Source organism: Saccopteryx bilineata, chromosome 5 (assembly GCF_036850765.1).
Source record: "Saccopteryx bilineata isolate mSacBil1 chromosome 5, mSacBil1_pri_phased_curated, whole genome shotgun sequence".
Lineage (NCBI taxonomy): Eukaryota > Metazoa > Chordata > Mammalia > Chiroptera > Emballonuridae > Saccopteryx > Saccopteryx bilineata.
The window spans coordinates 39,856,542-39,882,760 of NC_089494.1; the positions used below are offsets into that span (position 1 = coordinate 39,856,542).

Sequence of the window (26,219 nt, forward strand, 5' to 3'; positions counted from 1 at the left end):
TCCATTTCTTCTAGATTGTTGTATTTGGTGGCATATAATTTTTCATAGTATTCTACAATAATTCTTTGTATATCTATGATGTCTGTGGTGATCTCTCCTCTTTCATTTTGGATTTTATTTATTTGAGTCCTGTGTCTTTTTTCCTTGGTGAGTCTTGCCAAGGGTTTGTCAATTTTGTTGATCTTTTCAAAGAACCAGCTCCTTGTTTTATTGATTTTTTCTATAGTTTTTCTGTTCTCTATTTCATTTATTTCTGCTCTGATTTTTGTTATCTCCTTTCTTCGGCTGGTTTTGGGTTGTCTTTGTTCTTCTTTTTCTAGTTCCTTAAGGTGTGAAGTTAAGTGGTTTACTTCGGCTCTCTCTTGTTTGTTCATATAGGCCTGAAGTGATATGAACTTTCCTCTTATTACTGCTTTTGCTGCATCCCAGAGATTCTGATATGTCGTATTTTCATTTTCATTTGTCTGTATATATCTTTTGATCTCTGCGCTTATTTCTTCTTTGACCCATTCATTTTTTAGAAGTATGTTGTTTAGTTTCCACATTTTTGTGGGTTTTTCCCCCTCTTTTTTGCAGTTGAATTCTAGTTTCAAGGCTGTATGATCAGAAAATATGCTTGGTACAATTTCAATTTTTCTACATTTGCTGATATTGTCTTTGTGGCCCAAATATGGTCAATTCTTGAGAATGTTCCATGTACACTAGAGAAAAATGTATACTCTGTCACTTTGGGATGAAGTGTCCTGTAGATGTCTATCATATCCAGGTGTTCTAGTATTTCGTTTAAGGCCACTATATCTTTATTGATTCTCTGTTTGGATGACCGATCTAGAGCCGTCAGCGGTGTATTGAGGTCTCCAAGTATGATTGTATTTTTGTTAGTTTTTGTTTTAAGGTCAATAAGTAGCTGTCTTATATATTTTGGTGCTCCTTGGTTTGGTGCATATATATTAAGGATTGTTATGTCTTCTTGATTCAACTTCCCCTTAATCATTATGAAATGACCATTTTTGTCTCTGAGTACTTTTTCTGTCTTGTAGTCAGCATTATTAGATATGAGTATTGCTACGCCTGCTTTTTTTTGGGTGTTGTTTGCTTGGAGTATTGTTTTCCAGCCTTTCACTTTGAATTTGTTTTTATCCTTGTTGCTTAGATGTGTTTCTTGTAGGCAGCATATAGTTGGATTTTCTTTTTTAATCCATTCTGCTACTCTGTGTCTTTTTATTGGTAAGTTTAATCCATTTACATTTAGTGTAATTATTGACACTTGTGGGTTCCCTACTGCCATTTTATAAATTGCTTTCTGTTAGTTTTGTATCTAGTTTGATTCTTCTCTTTTGTTTTTCTATCATTTGTTTTTGTTTGTTTGTGTTCCATACTTCTTTCCTCTGTTGCTACCTTTTTTAAGTCAAGTGTTTTTGTGGTGGTTTTTTAAGGGTGGTTACCATTGAGTAATGAAAAGGGTACCTACCATATTCATTGTAGTACCCTATCTTATAAGTATTTCTGCACTTCATCATCCTTTGCTACTGTTAATCTCCATCCTCTCCCCCCTTTTTTTCCTTTGTTGTCACAGTTTAAGTTTGGTTTTATTGTGTTCTAGGTGGAGCTGTTACTTGTGGTGTTGTTTTCTTTTGTTCTTTGAATCTGGTTGGAAAACCCCCTTTAGTATTTCCTGGAGTGGGGGCTTTCTGTTGATAAATTCTCTCATCTTTTCTGTATTTGTGAATGTTTTTATATCTCCTTCATACTTGAAGGATAGCTTTGATGGGTATAGTATTCTTGGCTGAAAGTTCCTCTCTTTCAGGGCTTTCAATATTGGGGTCCACTCTCTTCTAGCTTGTAGAGTTTCTGCTGAGAAATCTGATGATAATCTAATAGGCCTTCCTTTATATGTTGTACTCTTCTTTTCCCTGGCTGCCTTGAGAATTTTTTCTTTGTCATTGGTTTGTGTCATCTTTATTATGATGTGCCTTGGAGTGGGTTTGTTGGGGTTAAGAAAACTTGGTGTTCTGTTTGCTTCTTGAATTTGAGGCTTTAGTTCCTTCCACAGGCTTGGGAAGTTCTCGTCTATTATTTGTTTGAGTATATTCTCCATTCCATTTTCTTTCTCTTCTCCCTCTGATATACCTATTATTCTTATGTTATTCTTTCTGATGGAGTCAGACAATTCCTGTAGGGCTTTCTCGTTTTTTATTATTTTTGAGTCTCTTTCTTCTTCTCTCTGTTGTGCCTCAAGTTGTTTGTCTTCTATTTCACTAATCCTATCTTCAATCTGGGCTGTTCTGTTAGCTAAGCTTGTTACTTCGTTTTTCAGCTCGTGAATTGAGTTTTTCATTTCTGTTTGATTTGTTTTTATAGTCTCAATTTCCTTGGTAATATATTCTTTGTGTTCATTGAGTTGTTTTCTGATCTCCCTATATTGCCTTTCTGTGTTTTCTTGTATATCTCTGAGTATTTTTAAGATTTCTATTTTAAATTCTCTGTCATTTAGCTCCAAGGCTTCCAATATGTTAAGTCTTTTCTCCATAGATTTTTCCACATCTATTTGTGTTACCTCTCTTTCTTTTGTATCCATAATATTCGATTTCCTCTTTCTTATCGGCATCTGAGGATGGTCTTATTGATAGCACTAATTAGAGTTAATAAAGGGTAAAAAGTAAAAAAAAAAAAAAAAAAAAAGGTAAAACACCCCACAAAAAAAAACAGTAATAATTTGTTATTTCCCCCTTTTTTTCTCTCTTCTCTTTCCCTCCTCTCCCCTCCTCAGGGAAATATCGTGCCTATAATGGAGGGCCTGATTTGGGGTGAAGAGTTCAAGGGGCAAAAAAAAAGGGAGTAGGGACCTACTAAATGCAAAAAAAAAAAAAAAAAAAGGGAAGAAAATCTTAGACAAGCATAAGATGATTTGCTTGTAAGTGATGGTCGACTAAGAGATATAATGAGAGGGATAAGGGGGAACCAGAAAAAAGGACCAAAAAAGAATAATAAAGAAGAAAAAATAAAAATAATAAGTAAAAATCTGTTGTATTAAGTGGAGCGAAGACTAAATACAATGGAGACCTTGGGTTGGGAGGACCCAAAATGCCACAAAAATAAACAAACAAGAAAAAAAAAAACAACACAAAAGCAAAAAAGAGAAATAAAGCCAAAAAAAAGCCTTGAGTCCCAAATTAACTAATTTGTTCGTGATTGAGGATTATATGGGAGGAAAGTAAAATGAGAAAAGAAAAAACGAATAGAAAGGAAAAAATAAGAAAAAGAGGAAAACGAAGGAAGAAATAAAATAGGAAGAGAAAAAAACAAAATAAAGCAAGACAAAAAAAAAAAAAAAAGAGGAGAGAGTGAGAGTTAAGTCTTTTGGAGTATAACCTTAAAGGAGGGTGAGGATGAAGAAGAGAAATAAAATGCAACACTCATGGGTAGTGTAGTTCAAGAAAGGGGAAGCATAAGATGGGCAGAGAATAGAAGGACCGAGGTGGAGGAAATAAAGGCAATAAGATAGAAGAAACAAACAAAACAACAACAAAATTAGTGGATCAAGTTGTAAAGTCTGTGGATTTTTCTTGATTTTGAGAGGTTAACTTCTTCCTTTTTCTTTTCTCTCCCTCTTCCTGGTCGGTGACTCTGTACCCCAGGCTCTGCCCCTGTGTCACACTTAGGTAGGGATTTGCAATTGTTGGGATTCTATGGCAATGTCATATAATTGGCTTTAGTCTTGCTGGTAGTCAAGGCTTGTTGGCGTTTGCAGGGTCCAACGATGAGAGAATTTGCTTTCCTGGATTCTCTCTCCTAGTCCCCCCTTTCTGAATTAGCAGCCTGGTGATCCAGCTATAAGGCTGCAACTGCTTCTGCCTGGGGAGTAAGAGGCTCAAAGAGCTGGGAAATCCCCACTCTATCCCCACTCAGTGCAAGGCTTTGGGAAAGGCTCTGACAGTCAGGGCCTCCAGTGTAATCAGGCGGGGGTGGGAGTCAATTGTTGTCAAGGTGACTGTTCAGCGCCTATCATTTAGTTGGACTTCTCAACCCAGGCTTTCCACACTTTGTAGCCTGTTTTTGCAGGGAAGAAGAGGCACTAGTCTCTGCTTACGACTAGTGTAGTATAGATCTTATTATCTGCCAAGTCCTTCTTGTCAGTGTTTATTCCTGAATATGGAGGCTCTATCAATCAGAAGTTGCCCCCGCCCCTTTAGCGAGAGGCACTAAAAAATATCACACCTCTTGTCTTGGGTCGCTGAACTGAGAGAGATCTTATCAATTAGAACCGAGGGTGCGCAGATTTTATGGGTTAAGCTAATTTCAGTGATTGGGTCGCAGCTGTGCTTCCGAAGGTATTTTAGGCTGCCTGCGCGCGCCCCTCCCCCAACGCTTGATTGTCAGCTTGAATGGCTGGGTGAGGTGCCCCGCCCACGGAGAGAATCTCCCAAGCCTCTCCCGCTCGCCCCACCGCTGGCGGCTGGACCGCACCAGGCGCAGGATAATGGAGCCCCCTGGGTGTGCGCGCCAGCAGGGCGCCCTGGGCGCGTGGAATGCCCAAGGCACGCGCGCAAACGGGGCGCTCCAGGCACCGGTGGCTGGCGACCCCCACTCGCAGTGTGCGGGCCGCTGGGAACGTCAGCGGTGCTCAACCGGGCCGGGCGCGCGCACGGCTGCTCGCGGCGGCTCGCGGCGGCGGCTCGCGGCGGCCGCTGGCGGTGGCGGTTTGCGGAGGCCGCTCGTGGCGGCCGCTCGCGGGGGCTCACGGCGGCTCGCGGCGGCGGCTCGCGGAGGCTCACGGTTCCCAAGTATATGGGCTGACTCACCACAGGCGCACTTCCTTGCGGTTTGAAAGAACGTCCCTGTGGTAGATTCCTCCACACCCTCGTCTCTCAGATTCAAGTGATAACAGTCCTTTCGCTATCAGTTTGTGTGGAACTCCGGAATGCTCCGAGGATAAATTTTTCTGTTTCTAGTTGATAAATTTGTTGTGATTTAGGGGAGAGCTGTCGGACGCACTGCTCACGGCGCCATTTCCGTGACGTCACTTACTGAGCATTTCTTTTTTCAGGACTGGGTCCATCTTAAGCTGGACTTGGGTTCAGTACGAGGCCTCGGGTGAATAAAACTTTGTTTTAAGGCTGAACAGACAAGCAGGTTAACAAGAATTTTTTTCTTCTTTTTGTTAAAAGTACAAAGAATTCTTGGATACTGTTACATTCTTAGTAAGAGATTGTGAAAGGTTTTTGGGGGTACTCTACTAAGAAAGTAAAGATTTTGTGTCATACCAAAATAATATACTGAGTTTCTCATTGTCTTTATCATTTATCAGGCCTTTGAATTCTTAAGAAAATCTGTCTTCTCAATATTCTTAAAGCTAAGTTTTTTTCACAACTATGTATCCTTCTGTGTTGACCTTTACATTTTTCTCCTGTTGGAGTGACATTAGTGTCATGGCAGAGCGGAAAGACCTCTCGTTATCTCCCCTGGAATCTACAACCAGATGGATATCTATGACCCAACAAAGGTTTCTTTGCTCAACACACTACCGTGCCTGAGTGATCCACCAACAGTCCATCTGAGGGTGGGTGTATCAGAATGCACAGGTGAGGCTGGACAGGAAACGAACAGGGACAGTGCCCAGTGACAGGGGTCCCTGGCTGCTGTCGCTGAGCCTGTGTCCCTAGCTAATGTAGTAGTAATGAAGAAGTCAGGGTACGGCCCCAAAACTATGACCCAGCAGAGGGTCCAAGAGGCAGAAGCAGCATCAGTGGCCTGAGAATTCAGCTCCCTCCTGATGGGTATGATGATCATCTCAATAGAAACAAAAAAACCATTTGACAAGATACAATATACATTTGAGGTAAACTCAATAAATTGGGTGTAAAAAGAATGTTCTTCAGTTTAATAAAGACCACATATGACAAACCCTCAGCTAATATCATAGTCAGTGGTGAAGAACTGAAAGCTTTCCCTCTAAGATCAGGAACAAGACAAGGATGTCCACTGTTGCCACAATTCCTCAATATAGCACTGGAAGTCCTAGCCAGAGCCATAGGGCAAAAAGTAAAAGGCCTCCAAATTGGGAAGGAAGAAGAGTAAGTGGATTTGTGGATGACTTATATGATATATAGAAAACCCTACACACTCCATCAGAAAACTATTAGAAAAAATAAATACATTTAAGTTACAGAATATAAAAACCAATATATAAATATTTGTCATTTCTATATATACTAACAACAACATATCATATTTATATTCACAACAGAAAGAATAAAATACTTGGAAATAAACTTAATTTACACTGAAAACTAAAAGATGTTGAAAAAAATTGAAGACACAAAGAAATAGAAAGATATTCTATGTTCAGGAATTAGAAAAAAATAACATATCAATATTAAAAAGAAATCTACAGATTCAATGCAATCCCTACAAAATTCCAATGTCATTTTACACAGAAATAGAATAAAAAAATTCTCAAACTTATACGGAACCACAGAAGACCTCAAATTGCCAAAGCTATCAACAAATGGGGGTACCACATGCTCTGATTTCAAACTATACTACAAAGCTACAGTAATCAAAACATTATGGCATTGGCAAAAAAAAAAAAAACCAGATACATAAACCCAATGGAACAAAATTGAAAGCCCAGAAAAAACAAAAAACATTCCACACTTATATGAGCAACTAATTTTTTGACAAAGGAACCAAGAAAATACAATGGAGACAGAAAAATCTCTTCAATAAACAGTGTAGGGAAAACTGGACAGCCAGATGTAAAAGAATAAAACTAGACAATTATCTTAGACCACACACAAAAATGAAATAAAATGGATTAAAGACTGGAATGTCAGACCTGAAACAATAAAATACATAGGAGAAAACACAAGCACTAAGCTCCTGGACATCAGTCTTGGTGGTGTTTTTGTTATTTTTACTCCAAAGGCCACAGAAACAAAAACAAAAATAAATAAATTACGGGACTAAAACTAAAAAGCTTCTGTACAGCAAAGGAAATCATTAATGAAACAAAAAGGCAACCAACAAAATGAGAGGAGATATTTCCAAATGATACTTCTGATAAGGGGTTAATATCCAAAGTATACAAAGAATTTATACAACTCAACAAAACACAAACAATTGGCTAACTGGCATATGAAAAGTAGTTCAACATCACTAAATATTAGGGAAATGCAAATCAAAACCATATGAGATATCATCTGACACCTATTAGAATGGCTATATTAAAAGGAAAAGAAATAACAAATGTTGGGGGAAATGTGGAGAAAAGGGAACATTTGTACACTGTTGGTGAGGGTTGGAACTTTGTGCAGCCCCTATGGAAAACAGTATGGAGGATTCTTTAAAAATTAAGAATAAAAAAAAAATTTAAGAATAAAACTACCATATGAACCAGCAATTCTTCTTCTGGGTATTTACCCAAAGGAAATGAAAACACTAAATCTAAAAATATATATACTCCCAACTTCACTTAAGTATTATTTACAATAGTCAAAATATGAAAACAATGTTAAGTGTCCACTGGTGGATGAATGGAAAGAAGATGTGGTACATATGCACAATGGAATACTGTCCTACAGTGCCATAAAAAATATGAAATACTGCCATTTGCAACAGCATGGATAGAGCTTGAGATTATGATGCCAGGTGAAATAAATCAGATGTAAAAAGAAAAAACTGTGATAAGACAAAAAGTAACAAACTAAAAAAACAAACTCATGGAGACAGACAACCGAATGGTGGTAATCAGAGGGGAAGGGGGTGGGGCAAGGGCAACGTGAGCAAAGGGGGTCAAACATATGGTAATGGGAGGAAACTAGACTTCCCACGGTCAGCATGCATGAGTTACACTGAGTAATAATAGATACCTAAAATTTGTATTGTATTAACCAATATTACATCAATAAAATCTATTGTCACTTTAGTTCGAGAGCCCCACTGAAGTAAATCCTGCTCTGTGGGTGGGCCTCTGCACAATGATCCTCCATAGCAGTCAGGGGTCAATGGTTGCAGCCAGTCCCTGCAACTGACTGGCCTGGAGGATAAATCCCTCCCATTGATGAGCCAACAGCAGTCGGAGCTCAATTATAGGAGGTGGGTATACATAGCCCAGATGGGGCGTGCACCTTGAGTGCCCAGCTTGGGTGGTCAGGAGGTTGTGCCATTAGACCCTACTGAACACCTACTACATCAGGCCGCTCTACCAAGCATGTCTACCTAACACAAAGAAACCAACACAGGAAGACTGTCAAAACGAGGAGGCAAAGAAACACGTTCCAAGTGAAAGAACAGAACAAAACTCCAGAAAAAGATCTAAACAAAAGAGATACAAGCAATCTACTAGATGCAGAGTTCAAAACACCGGGTTTAAGGATCCTCAGTGAACTTTGCACCTCAACAGCATAGAAAAGGATGAATCAGAAATGAAGGGTAAACTAACTGAAAAAGAATAATTTACAGGGAATCACTGTAGCAGAGATGAAGTGAAGAATCAAATCAGCAATCTGGAAGATAAGGAAGCAAAAAACACCCAATCACAACAGCAAAAAGAAAAAAGGAACTAAAAAAAAATGAGGACAGTAAAAGAAGCCTCCGGGACAACTTCAAGCACACCAACAGTCACATCACAGTGGCGGTGTGATGCAGGAGGAGGAGGCGGAAAGAAATGGAAAACCTATTTGAAAAAGAATGACAGAAAACTTCCCTAACTTGGTGAAGGAAATGGACACACAAGTCCTGGAAGTACAGGGAGTCCCAAACAAGATGAACCCAAAGAGGCCCACACCACAAACATCGTATTTAAAATGTAAAAGACTGAAGACAAAGAATCTTAAAAGCAGCAAGAGGAAAGCAGTTATCTACAAGGGAACTCTCATAAGACTGTCAGCTGATTTCTCAACATAACCTGCAGGCCAGAAGGGATTGGCAAGAGTACGAGATTTATTGGGATAATCACTAAGTAAGTTATGTAATGTCGAATAACTGGGATATACACTTGAAACTAATATATCAATATATGTCAATTGTATAGCAAATGTTGGAGAGGCTGTGGAGAAAAAGGTCATACACTGTACAACCATTATAGAAGAAAGCATGGCGGTTCCTCAAAAGACTAAAAGTAGAACTACCTTATGACCCAGCAATCCCTCTACTGTGTATATACCCCCAAAACTCAGAAACATTGATACGTAAAGACACATGCAGCCCCATGTTCATTGCAGCATTGTTCACAGTGGCCAGGACATGGAAACAACCAAAAAGCCCGTCAATAGATGACTGGATAAAGAAGATGTGGCACATATACACTATGGAATACTACTTAGCCATAAGAAATGATGACATTGCCCTGGCCGGTTGGCTCAGCGGTAGAGCGTCGGCCTAGCGTGCGGAGGACCCGGGTTCGATTCCCGGCCAGGGCACACAGGAGAAGCGCCCATTTGCTTCTCCACCCCTCCGCCGCGCTTTCCTCTCTGCCTCTCTCGTCCCCTCCCGCAGCCAAGGCTCCATTGGAGCAAAGATGGCCCGGGCGCTGGGGATGGCTCTGTGGCCTCTGCCCCAGGAGCTAGAGTGGCTCTGGTCGCAACATGGCGACGCCCAGGATGGGCAGAGCATCGCCCCCTGGTGGGCAGAGCGTCGCCCCTAGTGGGCGTGCCGGGTGGATCCCGGTCGGGCGCATGCGGGAGTCTGTCTGACTGTCTCTCCCTGTTTCCAGCTTCAGAAAAATGAAAGAAAAAAAAAAAAAAAAACAAAGAAATGATGACATCGGATCATTTACAGCAAAATGGTGGGATCTTGATAACATTATACTGAGTGGAATAAGTAAATCAGAAAAAACCAGGAACTGCATTATTCCATATGTAGGTGGGACATCAAAGTGAAACTAAGAGACATTGATAAGAGTGTGGTGGTTACGGGGGGGAGGGGGGAAAGGGAGAGGGAAAGGGAGAGGGGGAGGGGCACAAAGAAAACTAGACAGAAGGTGACAGAGGACAATCTGACTTTGGGTGATGGGTATGCAACATAATTGAACGACAAGATAACCTGGACTTGTTATCTTTGAATATATGTATCCTGATTTATTGATGTCGCCACATTAAAAAAATAAAATTATTTAAAAAAATAAAAAATATATGTCAATTGTAATTGAAAAAAATTATAAAGCCCAAAGTAACTGTTTTACTTTTCCTGAGCTACCATGTCTCCAGTTTCTCTTCATCCTTCCCACTTCCCACTGCTAGCAGACCAACCTTCCTAAAACTGTGCTCATGCCATTACCTCCCCCGTCCCCACCACGGCCTTTCTCTGCTTTGGCCTAATAGTCCACACCCCACATTCTGGTAGTCAAGGCCAACCCTGGGCCCATGGAAGCTAGCCACTCTTTCTCAGACATTTCCCAGTCTCCGCTCTGGCCAAGAGAGACACATATCCTTTCCATCTGCTCACGTGCCCTGTTCATTTGTCACTAAGCTGTGCGTGTCCTCTCACACTGGGCATCGGTCAGCTCTGCCATCTCAATCCAGCTTCCTTCTTCTATCACCCAACCAGCCACAACAAACAGTTTCCCTAACCTTAAATTCCTTCAGAATTGTAAACAGCCTCTACTTATCCAAGGAAAGTCCCCTCATGTTTTCCCTATTTGTCTCATGTAAAGAGTGGGGATTACAGTTAAGCAAGGTTCATTTAGCATCATATATATATTTACCTTCTACTGCTTTTACCTGTGCCTCTCAGGAGAAGGCAAATGCGCCATGGGTGCTAATGAAGTGAACTGAGGAGACGGGTGATTTGATTTGCCTCTCTGGTGACAGTCTACTTATCCCTCCCTCCACTCTTATTACTCTCCGATGGAAAAACTCTCATGAAGGTGATTTGTATAGAAGAAATCTTTTTATGTGTCAGTTTACAAACAGCAGAGATTACTCAGCTGCATCTAGTTTGCTGGTGAAGGGCCATTAAAAGAGCAAAAGAATACTGGGCCCTGGCTGATTGGCTCAGTAGTAGAGCATTGGCCCAGCGTGTGGAAGTCTCGGGTTTGATTTCTGGCCAGGACACAGAGGAGAAGTGCCCATCTGCTTCTCCACCCTTCCCCCTCGCCTTTCTCTCTCTCCCTGTCTCTCTCTTCCCCTCCTGTATCCAAGGCTCCATGGGAACAAAGTTGGCCCAGGCACTGAGGATGGCTCCATGGCCTCCACCTCAGGTGCTAGAATGGCTCCAGTTGCAACGGGGCAACTGCCCCAGATGGGCAGAGCATTGCCCCCTGGTGGGCTTTCCAGGTGGATCCCAGTCGGGCTCATGCAGGAGTCTGTCTCTCTGCCTCCCCACTTCTCACTTCAGAAAAAAAAAAAAAAAGAGCCAAAGAATACCTGCATCCAATACCTAGTTCTCCTGTCATCCTCTTACAAGGCATTCAGCTAGAATCACTTTTGTAACTTGACTTCATAGCTTAGCTATTTCCCATTGTGTCGCTTTCTTTATAGTCTCTCTCAGTTTGAAACTGCTTTTTTAGCTTCTATGTGTTCAGCATGCAGCTCTGCTTCCATTTTAGAATCTTCAGTCAGATCTGGTCTCTGTTTTGAAAAAGACCAATGATAAGTCACCTTTAGAAATCATCTTAGGAAGAAAGAAAGATCGGGAGGAGAATGTACAACTCTCCAAAAGGTGAGTGACTGATAAATGAGATGCAGATCAGTCACCAGGTTCCTGATCTGGAGCTCATTAAAAGAAGGAAAAAAAGCATTACCTGGAGCATTTTTTTTAAAAAGTCGTTCAATATAAAGAGGTGCAACCAAAAGAGTGAAACACATACTCTTGTTTTAACCAATAATAAAGTCTTTGCCCTAGCCAGGTAGAGTGTGTGTTGGCCCAGCATGTCAGTGTCCCAGGTTTGATTCCCAGTCAGGGCACACTGGAGAAGTGACCATCTGCTTCTCCATCCCTCCCCCCACTGCCCTTCCTGTGGCCATGGCTCAATTGGTTCAAGCAAGTTGACCCCAGGTGCTGAGGATGGCTCCATGGCCTCACCTCAGGCACTAAAATAGCTCAGTTGCTGAACAATGGAGCAATGGCCCCATATGGGCAGAGCATCACCTGGTAGGGGGCTTGCCAGGTGGATCCTGGTCCCAGGGCATGCAGGAGTCTGTCTTTCTACCTCACTGCCTCTTTTAAAAAAAAGCCTTGAGCCTGCAATGTTACACCAGAATATATAATTTGCACAGATCATAAGCATGAAAAATACCTTTACCTGCCTCAGTCAAGACCTGTGTGCACACTGCATTTCCCTTGGGTATTAAGTTTCATGTTTCATGGAACATTACTGATTATATTTACCTAGATACAGTTTAAGACAAAACTTGAGTGGCTTGACATGAACCTAATGGGTCTGATCTAATTAATCTCAGGCCAAAATTGAAAACAACGGTTTTGCATCTGTTGATATGGGGTCTTTCCACTCCTGGAGGGGAATAACCATCCAGGCTGTTATTTCTTTTCCACATCATGCTTTTAAATGACACATGAGCTTCTGATAGAAGAGGATTCACAGAAATATGCGATTGTCCCTTCTAACCAATATTTTTTAAATATTGGCTTAATTTTCATGTACAGAAAAAGCTTGATACTAGATGAAGGGAGAGTTGGACGTGAGCATACCTCAGGCAGCTAGTACTATTTGCTGCTGCTCAGCTCCGCCTGGATCCTAACATGGCTCTGCTGGGAGCACCGCTTCAAAGCAGGAGAAAATGGTTTGCATGATTTATGTGAATGAGTCAAACTTACTCTCCCAGAGGCTTTCCCTAATTTCATTGTGACTATATTGCCCTTACTTAAAGGTTTCCAAATTTTGTCGCTCAAGTTCTTTGCTTTCCAATTTCTCTTGGACATGGTCTAGCTTTATTTGCAGATGAGTATTTGTCTGGAGAGCTTGCTCCAGGCTCATAGCCAGCTTCCTGCTGTCTTCTCCAGCAACATCGACAGCTTTTTGTAGCGGCTCCATCTGAAAGAAAGAGGGCTGTAATTCCACTGTAACAGATGCAAGAAGACACCAGCACTGGATAGTCACTCCCTCCCCTACATTATGCTGTGTGTGCCACTGAAATGATACTTAGTTGGAATCATAACCAGAGATTTCAGATGCACGGAATATATATGTGAGAACTTATTATGGACATTGCTTTGGGGACTCTTAGAGAGCAAAGGGAAGGTATGTTCCACTGGTCACTACAGAGCTTTGGAAAATAGAGCCGGGGAGATGACATCAGAGTAATGGCAGAGTAGGAAGCGATACTGATAAATCTCCCCCAAAACTCAACAAGATCTTCAACCAGAAACAGAAAAACCTATACTTGGAGCTTCCAGATTCTTCGCAATACACCCAAAGGTATGATTGAGTGAAAAATTGGCTAAATATATAACCAAACCCTGAAGGAAATAGGGAGTAAGAAATGCTCCGCCTTCCTCACTAACCTAAACGGGGCGGCTTTCTCTGGTAACTGTGAATATAGAAACTGAGGCGGGCAAAGGGGGTGAATAGATCCAGGCCGCCGCAGCAAAAACGGCCGAACCAGGCTGTGACTCAGAGATCCGAGCCGAGGAAAATCTGATCCTGTGGCAACCCGGGCAATACAAGCTAACACTCGCGCCAAACCCAAACAAAGAAAGACAAGCGGAGCGGCCATTTTACCCGGTCTCCTGGTCGGTGCGCAGTTAGTGGAAGAGAGATTTCTTCCTAAGCCGCGGAAGTGGGTGCCCGTGTTGCCTCACGGAGAGGCAGGGTCAGAGGCCTTTCTGTGGGCTGAGGGCAGAGTCTCTGGGCAGCCCCAGCGCCCTGGGAAAGCCACGCACGGGAGGGAGTGAGAACTAATCCCAACGGTGGAGATTTTCCGTGCTGGAGGCTATTTCACTCAGAGGGAACCGCGGCCGGCCTCATATCCTGGTTTGCGCGCGCAGATAAGGAGTGAGCGATTCCTCCGAGTGCCTCGGCAGTGCGCGCCCGTGTTATCGCACAGAGGGGCAGAGTCAGGGGCCTTTGTGTGGGCCAAGGCGGAATCTCGGGACGCCCCAGCGCCTTGCAAAAGCCGCACACGGGGACGGAGCGAGACTCAATTCCAACGCTGCAACTTTTCCCTGCGGTTGGGGGTTTCACTCAGAGCGTGAGACTGCTGGCCGGATATCCTGGTTGCAGACAGTGAGTGAGAGTTTCCTCCAAGCGCCCCGGAAGTGGGCGCCCGCTTGTGTTACCGGATAGAGTGGCAGAGCCAGAGGTCTTCGAGTGGGCGGAAAGCCCGCCTGATTATGCTAGCAGCTCTGACTGACTGAGCCTTACCCAGAGCCCTGTGCTGAGTGGAAATAGAGTGGGGAGTTGCCAGCAATTTGAGCCTCTTACTATCCAGGCAGAGGCAGCAGCAACCCCATACCTGGACTATCAGGCTACTAATTGAGGAAGGAAAGACTAGGAGAAAGGCTCCAGGAACACGGACTCTCTCACTGTCGGAGCCTATAAATGCTAATGAGCCTCGACTCCCAACGAGAATAAAGCACAATACATGACATTGCCATAGAGACTTATCAACTGCAAACCTCTACCTGAGCGTGCCAAAGGGGCAGAACCCGGGGTACAGAGTCACCGACCAGGAAGAGGGAGAGAAAAGAAAAAGCAAGAAGATAACCTCTCAAAATCAAGAATAATCTGCAGACTTTATAACCTATCCCATTTTATTATATTTGTTCGTTTGTTTCTCTTATCTTCATTCTTGAGACTTTTTTTTCCTCCTCCAATTTGGCCGATTAACTCTCTACCGGTCTTACTCTCTCCTCTCCTTGAACTACACTACCCATAAGTGTTACATCTCCCATTATCTTTTCTCTTCTCTTCCTTTCTCTCTATGAGGGTTGCACTCCAAAACCCTTAACTCTCTCTCTCTCTCTCTCCTTTCTTTTTTCTTCTTTTAGTGGTTCCCTCTTTTTTTCTCTCTCTCTCTTTCTTTTCTCCTTCTATATTAGTTTCTTCCTTTCTCCTTTACATCTCCTCTCATTCAAACCTCAATAACAAACAAATTATCTTATCTGGGACTCAAACCTATGTTTGTGGCATTTTGGGGGGTTTTTACTTCACCTTTTTAACTCACTAGCAGTGCTCCCATCCCTGGCTCTCCATATTATCTAGTTCTTGTTCCACTAAATACAATAGTAAGTTTTTAATTTGTCCCCCCATTTTTCCATTTTCCTCTTATTCCTCTCATCATAACTCTTAGAAAACCAACACCTAAAAGCAAATCATTTTATTCTTGACCCAAATTTTTTCCTTATTTGCTTTTTGTGGGTCCATACGCTCTTTTTTTTTTCTTTTTTCTTTTTTCTTTTTTTTTTTCCTTTTTTTTTTTTTTTTTTTTTTTTTTTTTTTTCTTTCTCTCTTTTTTGCCCCTTTATTACTTTTCCCCAATTCAGGCCCTCCATCACAGGCATTGTTTGTTATAACTCACAGTCCACCACAAGATTTTCTCAAGAAAGAGGGGAGAGGAGAGGAGAGGAAAAAAAGAGGGGGGGAATAATTTCCTTTTTTAAAAATTTTAATTTTATTTTATTTTTCTTTATTTCATTATTAATTTTTTAAAAAAAAAAACAACTCTTTTCGATTTGTTATTTTTTTATTTTTTTTAACTTTTTATTCTTTATTAAATCTCATTAATACTATCAACAAAACCACCCTCAGATGCCATTAAGGAAGAGAAAATCGAATATCATGGATACAAAAGAAAGAGAGGTAACACAGCTAGATGAGGAAAAATCTATGGAGAAAAAATTTAATATATTGGAAACCTTGGAGCTAAATGACAGAGAATTCAAGATAGAAATCCTAAAAATCCTCCGAGATATACAAGAAAACACAGAAAGGCAATATAGGGAGCTCAGAAAACAACTCCATGAACACAAAGAATATATGTCCAAGGAAATTGAAACTATAAAAACAAATCAAACAGAGATGAAAAACTCAATTCACGAGCTGAAAAACGAAGTAACAAGCTTAGCTAATAGAACAGGTCAGATAGAAGAGAGGATTAGTGAAATAGAAGACAAGCAACTTGAGGCACAACAGAGAGAAGAAGAAAGAGACTCAAAAATTAAAAAAAATGAGATAGCCCTACAAGAATTATCTGACTCCATCAAAAAGAATAACATAAGAATAATAGGTATATCAGAGGGAGAAGAGAGAGAAAATGGAATGGAGAACATACTTAAACAAATAATTGATGAGAACTTCCCAAGCCTGTGGAAAGAACTAAAGCCTCAAGTTCAAGATGCAAACAGAACTCCAAGTTTTCTTAACCCCAACAAACCTACTCCAAGGCATATCATAATGAAATTGACACAAACCAACAGCAAAGAAAAAATTCTCAAGGCAGCCAGGGAAAAGAAGAATACAACATATAAAGGAAGGCCCATTAGATTATCATCAGATTTCTCAGCAGAAACTCTACAAGCTAGAAGAGAGTGGACCCCAATATTTAAAGTCCTGAAAGAGAGGAACTTTCAGCCACGAATACTATACCCATCAAAGCTATCCTTCAAATACGAAGGAGAAATAAAAACATTCACAGATACAGAAAAGATGAGGGAATTTATCATCAGAAAACCCCCACTCCAGGAATTACTAAAGGGGGTTCTCCAATCAGATACAAAGAACAAAAAAAAACAGAGCCACAAGTAAAAGCTCCAAGAAGAACACAATAAAACCAAATTTAAACTGTGACAACAACAAAAAGAAAGAGGGGGAGAAGACGGAGATTAACAGTAGCAAAGGACGATGGAGTGCAAAAGTACTCACAAAATAGTTCGCTACAATGAACAGGGTAGGGACCCTTTTCATTACTCAAAGGTAACCACCATTGAAAAAACCACCACAGAAGCACATGAGATAAAAAAGATAGCAACAGAGGAAAGATGTATGGAATACAACCAAATAAAAACAAAAGATAGAAAAACGAAAGAGAAGGATCAAACAAGACACAAAACTAACAGAAAGCAAGATATAAAATGGCAATAGGGAACTCACAAGTATCAATAATTACACTAAATGTAAATGGATTAAACTCACCAATAAAAAGGCACAGAGTAGCAGAATGGATTAAAAAAGAAAATCCAACTGTATGCTGCCTACAGGAAACTCATCTAAGTAACAAGGATAAAAACAAATTCAAAGTGAAAGGCTGGAAAACAATACTCCAAGCAGATAACATCCAAAAAAAAGCAGGTGTAGCAATACTCATATCGGATAATGCTGACTACAAGACAGGAAAAGTACTTAGAGACAAAAATGGCCATTTCATAATGGCTAAGGGGACACTGAATCAAGAAGACATAACAATTCTTAATATATATGCACCAAACCAAGGAGCACCAAAATATATAAGACAGCTACTTATTGATCTTAAAACAAAAACTGACAAAAATACAATCATACTTGGAGACCTCAATACACCGCTGACGGCTCTAGATCGGTCATCCAAACAGAGAATCAACAAAGACATAGTGGCCTTAAACAAAACACTAGAGCACCTGGATATGATAGACATCTACAGGACATTTCATCCCAAAGTGACTGAGTATACATTTTTCTCCAGTGTACATGGATCATTCTCAAGAATTGACCATATGTTGGGCCATAAAAACAATATCAGCAAATTCAGAAAAATTGAAGTTGTACCAAGCATATTTTCTGATCATAAAGCCTTGAAACTAGAATTCAACTGCAAAAAAGAGGAAAAAAATCCCACAAAAATGTGGAAACTAAACAACATACTTTTAAAAAATGAATGGGTCAAAGAAGAAATAAGTGCAGAGATCAAAAGATATATACAGACTAATGAAAATGACAATACGACATATCAGAATCTATGGGATGCAGCAAAAGCAGTGATAAGAGGGAAGTTCATATCGCTTCAGGCATATATGAACAAACAAGAGAGAGCCCAAGTGAACCACTTAACTTCCCACCTTAAGGAACTAGAAAAAGAAGAACAAAGACAACCCAAAACCAGCCGAAGAAAGGAGATAATAAAAATCAGAGCAGAAATAAATGAATTAGAGAACAGAAAAACTATAGAAAAAATTAATAGAACAAGGAGCTGGTTCTTTGAAAAGATCAACAAAATTGACAAACCCTTGGCAAGACTTACCAAGGAAAAAAGAGAAAGAACTCATATAAACAAAATCCAAAATGAAAGAGGAGAAATCACCACGGACACCGTAGATATACAAAGAATTATTGTAGAATACTATGAAAAACTTTATGCCACTAAATTCAACAACCTAGAAGAAATGGATAAATTCCTAGAACAATACAACCTTCCTAGACTGAGTCAAGAAGAAGCAGAAAGCCTAAACAGACCTATCAGTAGAGAAGAAATAGAAAAAACCATTAAAAACCTCCCCAAAAATAAAAGTCCAGGCCCTGACGGCTATACCAGCGAATTTTATCAAACATTCAAAGAAGACTTGGTTCCTATTCTACTCAAAGTCTTCCAAAAAATTGAAGAAGAAGCAATACTTCCAAACACATTTTATGAGGCCAACATAACCCTCATACCAAAACCAGGCAAGGATGGCACAAAAAAAGAAAACTACAGACCAATATCTCTAATGAATACAGATGCTAAAATACTAAACAAAATACTAGCAAATCGAATACAACAACATATTAAAAAAATAATACATCATGATCAAGTGGGATTCATCCCAGAATCTCAAGGATGGTTCAACATACGTAAAACGGTTAATGTAATACACCATATCAACAAAACAAAGAACAAAAACCACATGATCTTATCAATAGACGCAGAAAAGGCTTTCGATAAAATACAACACAATTTTATGTTTAAGACTCTCAACAAAATGGGTATAGAAGGAAAATATCTCAACATGATAAAGGCCATATATGATAAACCATCAGCTAACATCATATTAAATGGCACTAAACTGAAGGCTTTCCCCCTTAAATCAGGAACAAGACAGGGTTGTCCACTCTCTCCACTCTTATTTAATGTGGTACTAGAGGTTCTAGCCAGAGCAATCAGACAAGACAAAGAAATAAAAGGCATCCATATCGGAAAAGAAGAAGTAAAGCTATCACTTTTTGCAGATGATATGATCCTATACATCGAAAACCCCAAAGAATCCACAAAAAGACTACTAGAAACAATAAGCCAATACAGTAAGGTCGCAGGATACAAAATTAACATACAGAAGTCAATAGCCTTTCTATATGCCAACAATGAAACAACTGAGAAGGAACTCAAAAGAATAATCCCCTTCACGATTGCAACAAAAAAAATAAAATACTTAGGAATAAACATAACAAAGAATGTAAAGGACTTATATAATGAAAACTATAAACCATTGTTAAGGGAAATCGAAAAAGATATAATGAGATGGAAGAATATACCTTGTTCTTGGCTAGGAAGAATAAATATAATCAAGATGGCTATATTACCCAAAGCAATATACAAATTCAATGCAATTCCCATCAAACTTCCAATGACGTTTTTTAAAGAAATAGAGCAAAAAATCATCAGATTTATATGGAACTATAAAAAACCCCGAATAGCCAAAGCAATCCTAAAGAAAAAGAATGAAGCTGGGGGCATAACAATACCTGACTTCAAACTCTATTATAGGGCCACGACAATCAAAACAGCATGGTATTGGCAGAAAAATAGACACTCAGACCAATGGAACAGAATAGAAAGTCCAGAAATAAAACCACATATATATAGTCAAATAATTTTTGATAAAGGGGCCAACAACACACAATGGAGAAAAGAAAGCCTCTTCAATAAATGGTGCTGGGAAAACTGGAAAGCCACATGCAAAAGAATGAAACTGGACTACAGTCTCTCCCCCTGTACAAAAATTAACTCAAAATGGATCAAAGATCTAAACATAAGACCTGAAACAATTAAGTACATAGAAGAAGACATAGGTACTCAACTCATGGACCTGGGTTTTAAAGAGCATTTTATGAATCTGACTCCAATGGCAAGAGAAGTGAAGGCAAAAATTAATGAATGGGACTACATCAGACTAAGAAGTTTTTGCTCAGCAAGGGAAACTGATAACAAAATAAACAGAAAGCCAACTAAATGGGAAATGATATTTTCAAACAACAGCTCAGATAAGGGCCTAATATCCAAAATATACAAAGAACTCATAAAACTCAACAACAAACAAACAAACAATCCAATAAAAAAATGGGAAGAGGATATGAATAGACACTTCTCCCAGGAAGAAATACAAATGGCCAACAGATATATGAAAAGATGCTCATCTTCTTTAGCTATTAGAGAAATGCAAATCAAAACGGCAATGAGATACCACCTCACACCTGTTCGATTAGCTGTTATTAGCAAGTCAGGTAATAGCAAATGTTGGAGAGGCTGTGGAGAAAAAGGAACCCTCATACACTGTTGGTGGGAATGTAAAGTAGTACAACCATTATGGAAGAAAGTATGGTGGTTCCTCAAAAAACTGAAAATAGAACTACCTTATGACCCAGCAATCCCTCTACTGGGTATATATCCCCAAAACTCAGAAACATTGATACGTAAAGACACATGCAGCCCCATGTTTATTGCAGCATTGTTCACAGTGGCCAGGACATGGAAACAACCAAAAAGCCCATCAATAGATGACTGGATAAAGAAGATGTGGCACATATACACTATGGAATACTACTCAGCCATAAGAAATGATGACATCGGAACATTTACAGCAAAATGGTGGGATCTTGATAACATGATACGAAGCGAAATAAGTAAATCAGAAAAAACCAGGAACTGTATTATTCCATACGTAGGTGGGACATAATAGTGAAACTAAGAGACATTGATAAGAGTGTGGTGGTTACGGGGGGGAGGGGCACAAAGAAAACAAGATAGAAGGTGACAGAGGACAATCTGACTTTGGGTGGTGGGTATGCAACATAATTGAACGACAAGATAACCTGGACTTGTTATCTTTGAATATATGTATCCTGATTTATTGATGTCACCCCATTAAAAAAATAAAATTATAAAAAAATAAAAAAATAAAAAACAGAACCTAAAAAAAAAACAAAAAAAAAACTCGGTACTCCAGCACTGGCCCCAAATGGGGTTGCCAGGTGGATCCAGGTCAGGGTGCATGAAGGAGTCTGCCCCACTATCTCCCTTCCAAACCTAAAAAAAAATATTTTTAATAAATAAAATAATTATTAATATTTAAATAGGACACTAATAAATGGATAGTTCATTCAAACTAAAGTAGGCACTTAGCTTCAATTGTCTTGACAACTACAATTCTGTAAGACCCAAGGTCAAGTTTAAAGGTGTAGAAATCAGTAAATGTAGTATATCACATGAATTTCTAGATCTCTAGAATGCATACTCCCTTATATCACTACAAAAATATAAGGATTTTGAATTTCTGGAAATCATGTCAATTTCTAATTCTAGATTTTTCCTAACTTGAAATTAGTTCTTTCAAATGTCAGTAGTGTGGCTTGAGCAAGGGGTAACTCTGTCTGCAGTAGCCCCCGAGTCAAGCCACAAATGAGAAAGCAATCAATGAACAACTAAGGTGCCAAAACAAAGAATTGATGCTTCTCATCTCTCTCCCTTTTTGTCATTCTATCCCTATGTCCTCTCTCTGTCTCTCTGTCACAAAAAATAATGATAATCACAAAGTGATATAACTTCTTTAAAAAAAAAATGACACTCGTGTTTTGCAAAGGAAGTAATAGAAGATGACTTGGTTCCTGGACTTCACACTGCTCCTTCCTACAGTCAGTGCCGCAGAAAAGTTCAAGTACCAACAATGAAAACTCCTCTCCCGTGCCTTTCTTTCTGGAGGCCCGCAGCTGCGAGTCCCTTCACTCTAGCTCCATTTGTACTTTCTGCGAAGAACCTTGCATCTACCTATGAGAAGACAGGACATCCTCCAACATGATGGTGACTTTGCAGGTGTCTTCTTTAGCTTCTTTAGCTTTCAACTGTTGTTGAAAAATTCCCACCTAATAGGAAATGAAAACAGAAAAAAATATTTGATTCTTTCTGGTTACTCTGCTGTTGTGGAGTCCCATTACTTCTAGGAGAAAATATATGGAATCCAGGCATGATAGAATGCTAAGAGAAAAAATTAAAGCATATTTTACTTGTATTCTGTTTCTTAAGTTACTGTGTCTTTGAGAAAAAGAAAACTAGACCCCAGATCCTCTGGACCCTACAGAGAACTCTGAAACACTTCCCAACTACTGGCATGTCACAGCACATACATTAACCAGAGACATTGGGATCACCCACTCTTGGGTCAAGAAGTGGTCCCAGACTGGCCTGCACTGGCCTTGGCCAGCTATCTTATGATGGGAGCAGACGAGGAGAACTCCTCTGAAGCCCATCAGAATCACTGAAGATTAAAGACCATAAGAGGAAATGGAAGCTGCTGAAAAATGATGCAATCCACAGCCCTCTTCAGTGAGGCCAATCTAGCAACTGCTGTTAAAGAGAAGTTTGGGATGTGACCTCCGTTTTCACTAAGTACACAAACCATTTAACTAGAACCCATTTACTGATTTAATTTAACATGAAATAACAGCAGTTAATATCACGTGAATAAAGCATACTTAATAAATAAAGGCAGTTATTACCAAGATCAGATGTGTTTCAAAAGAAAATAATTAAGACTTTTTCTTTTTGATTATTTTAAGACATTTGAAAAAAAATTAAATTATGCATTTTTAAGGAAAACATTTTAAAGTCCTTCTAAAGTTTTCTTTAGAAGAAAATTTCTCCTCTGACCAATCCTCATTGTTTCTTACTAAAGGAAACAAGAAATGAAAGAATGTGGCCTGGGAAAGATTTCCTAAGCACCTGATCCCAGGAACAGACTTCTGAAAAAACCAATGCCTTACCTTCTTGTTCTCCTGTCGTCCAAAGCCTCCAGGTCACCTTTCAGCTCCTGACCTGTTTCAGAGCTGCATCACGACACCTCACTGCTTGTGACAGCTACTCTTCCTTCTTTTCAAGGATGGGTTTTACCTTAGTAGGAAAAAAGGAATAAATGACTTTTCCAAAGCACAATAAATCAGCAGTGAGAGTCAGACACAGCAAATTAGACACCAAACCTAAAATGTTTAGTTATATATGCTTATTTACTATTATAAAGAAATCCAGCTTTAACAGTTGTTTCCCCCACCCATTTTTAACTCGTGCGCAAGAAAGAGAGAGAGGTAGGGGGAGAGAAAGTGAAACAGACAGGAAGGAAGAGAGATGAGAAGCACCAACTCATAGTTGCAGCACCTTAGTTGTTCATTGATTAATTTCTCCTATGTGCTTTGATGGGGAGGGTGGCTTCAGCTGAGCCAGTGACCCTTTGTGCAAGCCAGCGACCTTGGGCTTCAAGCCAGCGACCATGGCATCATGTCTATGACCCCATACTCAAGCCAGCAACCTCAGGGCTTTAAACCTGGGTCCTCAGTGTCCCAAGCCGACGCTTTATCCACTGCATCACCACCTGGTCAGGCCTCCCTGTAAAGAAAACTCCAAAGCAAAAATAAATGTGTGAATAAATATGAGCAAACCTAAGATATGACAATTTCCATGAAAGTACAGAATAAAGAATAAGGGAGATAACTTGTAAAATGGAGGAGAAATTGATTATCATAGAACTTGAAAATGTAACAATGCACAAATTACTATAACAAAAACAAAGAGAAATTAAGTACCAAATAATGTCAAGAAAAGTGTCACAGTAGAATGAATCCTAATTAGAATCCTGTATAACCCTGAAACACTTTAAAATTTTACACAATCATTTCAGCTGACCTTCATACTTTAAATATTACTTCTTTAAAAAATATTTTTTTGAAATAATTAGACTCACAGGATGTTGCAAAAATAGTGCCGAGTCCCACGTACTTGTCACCATGCTTCTTTTTTAAGACTTTATTTATTCATTTTAGGGAAAAGAGAGAGACAGAGACAGCGAGAGGAGGAGGAGGAGCAGGAAGCATCGACTTCCATATGTGCCTTGACCAGGCAAGCCCAGGGTTTCAAACAGGCAACCTCAGCATTCCAGGTCGACACTTTATCCACTGCACAACCAAAGGTCAGTCCTGTCCCCCTGCTTTTAATGTTGACTTCTTACATTGCTGTAGAGTTCAATATCAAAACCAGTGAACTGACTTGAGGACATTACTGTTAACTAGATTAACTAGACTACGGAACCTCCTCAGTATTCACCATTTTTTAAAACTATATTCTTCTGTGTGTGTGTGAACACATGTCTATGTAATTTGTTCCCATGCACATTTATTTGTGACCACTGCCACCATCAAGACATAGTTCTCCATTACCACAAAAAAATTCTCCCGTGTTTCCTTGTATTCACACCCTTGTCCAACCCATCCCGTCCCCCAAGAAGCAGTAACTTCTTTTCTATCTCCAGTTTGCATTTCAAAAATGTTATTTTAAATGTTTTAATATTCACATTCTTTTTAATAGCTTTATTGAAGTATAACTGACATATAATAAGATGGGTATAAAGTATACAATTTTGATACATAAGCTCTTGAAATAATGATCGAGATAATGGGTGGTCCATCATCCCCAAACCCCCTTATGCCTTATTTGTAACTTCCCTCCCTTCTGTCTCTTCCTGTTTGGATCCCGTGCCCCCATAAAACCACAGACCTGGTTTTTTTTGGCACAATAGTTTTTACTTTCTAGAATTTTATATAAAAGGAATCCTACTCTTTTTTGAATAGCTTCTTTCAGCATAATCAAGATTCTTTCAATCTTCTGCATGTATCAATAGGTCATTCCTTCTTGCTGCTGAACAGTATTCTATCAGATTACTTACCCACTCACCTACTGGACACTTGAGCTGTCTCCACCTTTAAGCTATTACAGATAGTGCTGCTGTAAAGAACTGTGTACAAACTTTGCATAGACATGTTTCTATTTATCTTTGGTAGAAATTTAGGAATGGAATGGCTGGGTCAAATGGTAGTATGTTTCACTTTTAAAGAAACTACCAAATTATCTTCCAAAGTGGTTGTACCATTTTATATTCTCTTCAGCAGTTTTTAAGAATTCTACCTGTTCCACATACTAACACGTGGTATAATCAGTTTCTCAACTTTAGACATTCTAGTAGGTGTGTGGTAGTAACTCATTGTGGTTTTAATTTGCATTTCCCTAGTGACTGATGTTTAACCTCTTTTTAAGTGCTTAGATACCATCCCCGTTTCTTTATTTGGTGAACTATTTCTCAAATACTTGGTGAACTATCTATCAAACACTTGTACAATTGTGCAGTAAAGTGATAAATATTGCCAAATTGCTTTCCATTTGGACTGTACTATTTTATACTACTACCAACAACAAAGAATGTCTTTTTTTATTGAGTTTTCTTCTTAATGAGTTTTGAGTTTTTATTACATTCTGGAGACAAGGCCTTTATCAGACATGAGATTTGCAAATATTTTCTTGCAGTCCACAGTTTATCTCTCCATTCTCTTAACAATGTCTTTCAAGAGCATAAGTTGTCATTTTTTTTTTCCTTTATGGATTATGCTTTTGATATAAAAAAATCTAAGAAATCTGTGTAATCCAAGATCACAAAAATTTTCACGTATGTTTTCTTCAAAAGGTTTTGTAGTTTTAGGTTTTACATCTAGGGCTCTGATCCATTTTGAGTTAATTTTTATATGTGGTATGAGGTAGAGCTCAAAAGTTTTTGTTTTTTGAATTTGGATACCCGATTGGTCCATCACCATTGTTAAAAAAAAGTGCCATTGGCCCTGGCCAGTTGGCTCAGCGGTAGAGCGTCGGCCTGGCGTGCAGGGGACCTGGGTTCGATTCCCGGCTAGGGCACATAGGAGAAGTGCCCATTTGCTTCTCCACCCCCACCCACTCCTTCCTCTCTGTCTCTCTTCCCCTCCCGCAGCCAAGGCTCCATTGGAGCAAAGATGGCCTGGGCGCTGGGGATGGCTCCTTGGCCTCTGCCCCAGGCGCTAGAGTGGCTCTGGTTGCAGCAGAGCGACGCCCCAGAGGGGCAGAGCATCGCCCCCTGGTGGGCAGAGCGTAGCCCCTGGTGGGCGTGCGGGGTGGATCCCGGTCGGGCGCATGCGGGAGTCTGTCTGTCTCTCCCCGTTTCCAGCTTCAGAAAAAAAAACAACAAAAAAATGC

The 26,219-nt window shown here is 39.9% G+C and overlaps 1 pseudogene; it reads right to left on the bottom strand.

The window, feature by feature from the left end:
* Positions 1 to 26,219, bottom strand: part of LOC136306459 (coiled-coil domain-containing protein 150-like) — a 39,600-nt pseudogene that overhangs the window by 11,167 nt on the left and 2,214 nt on the right.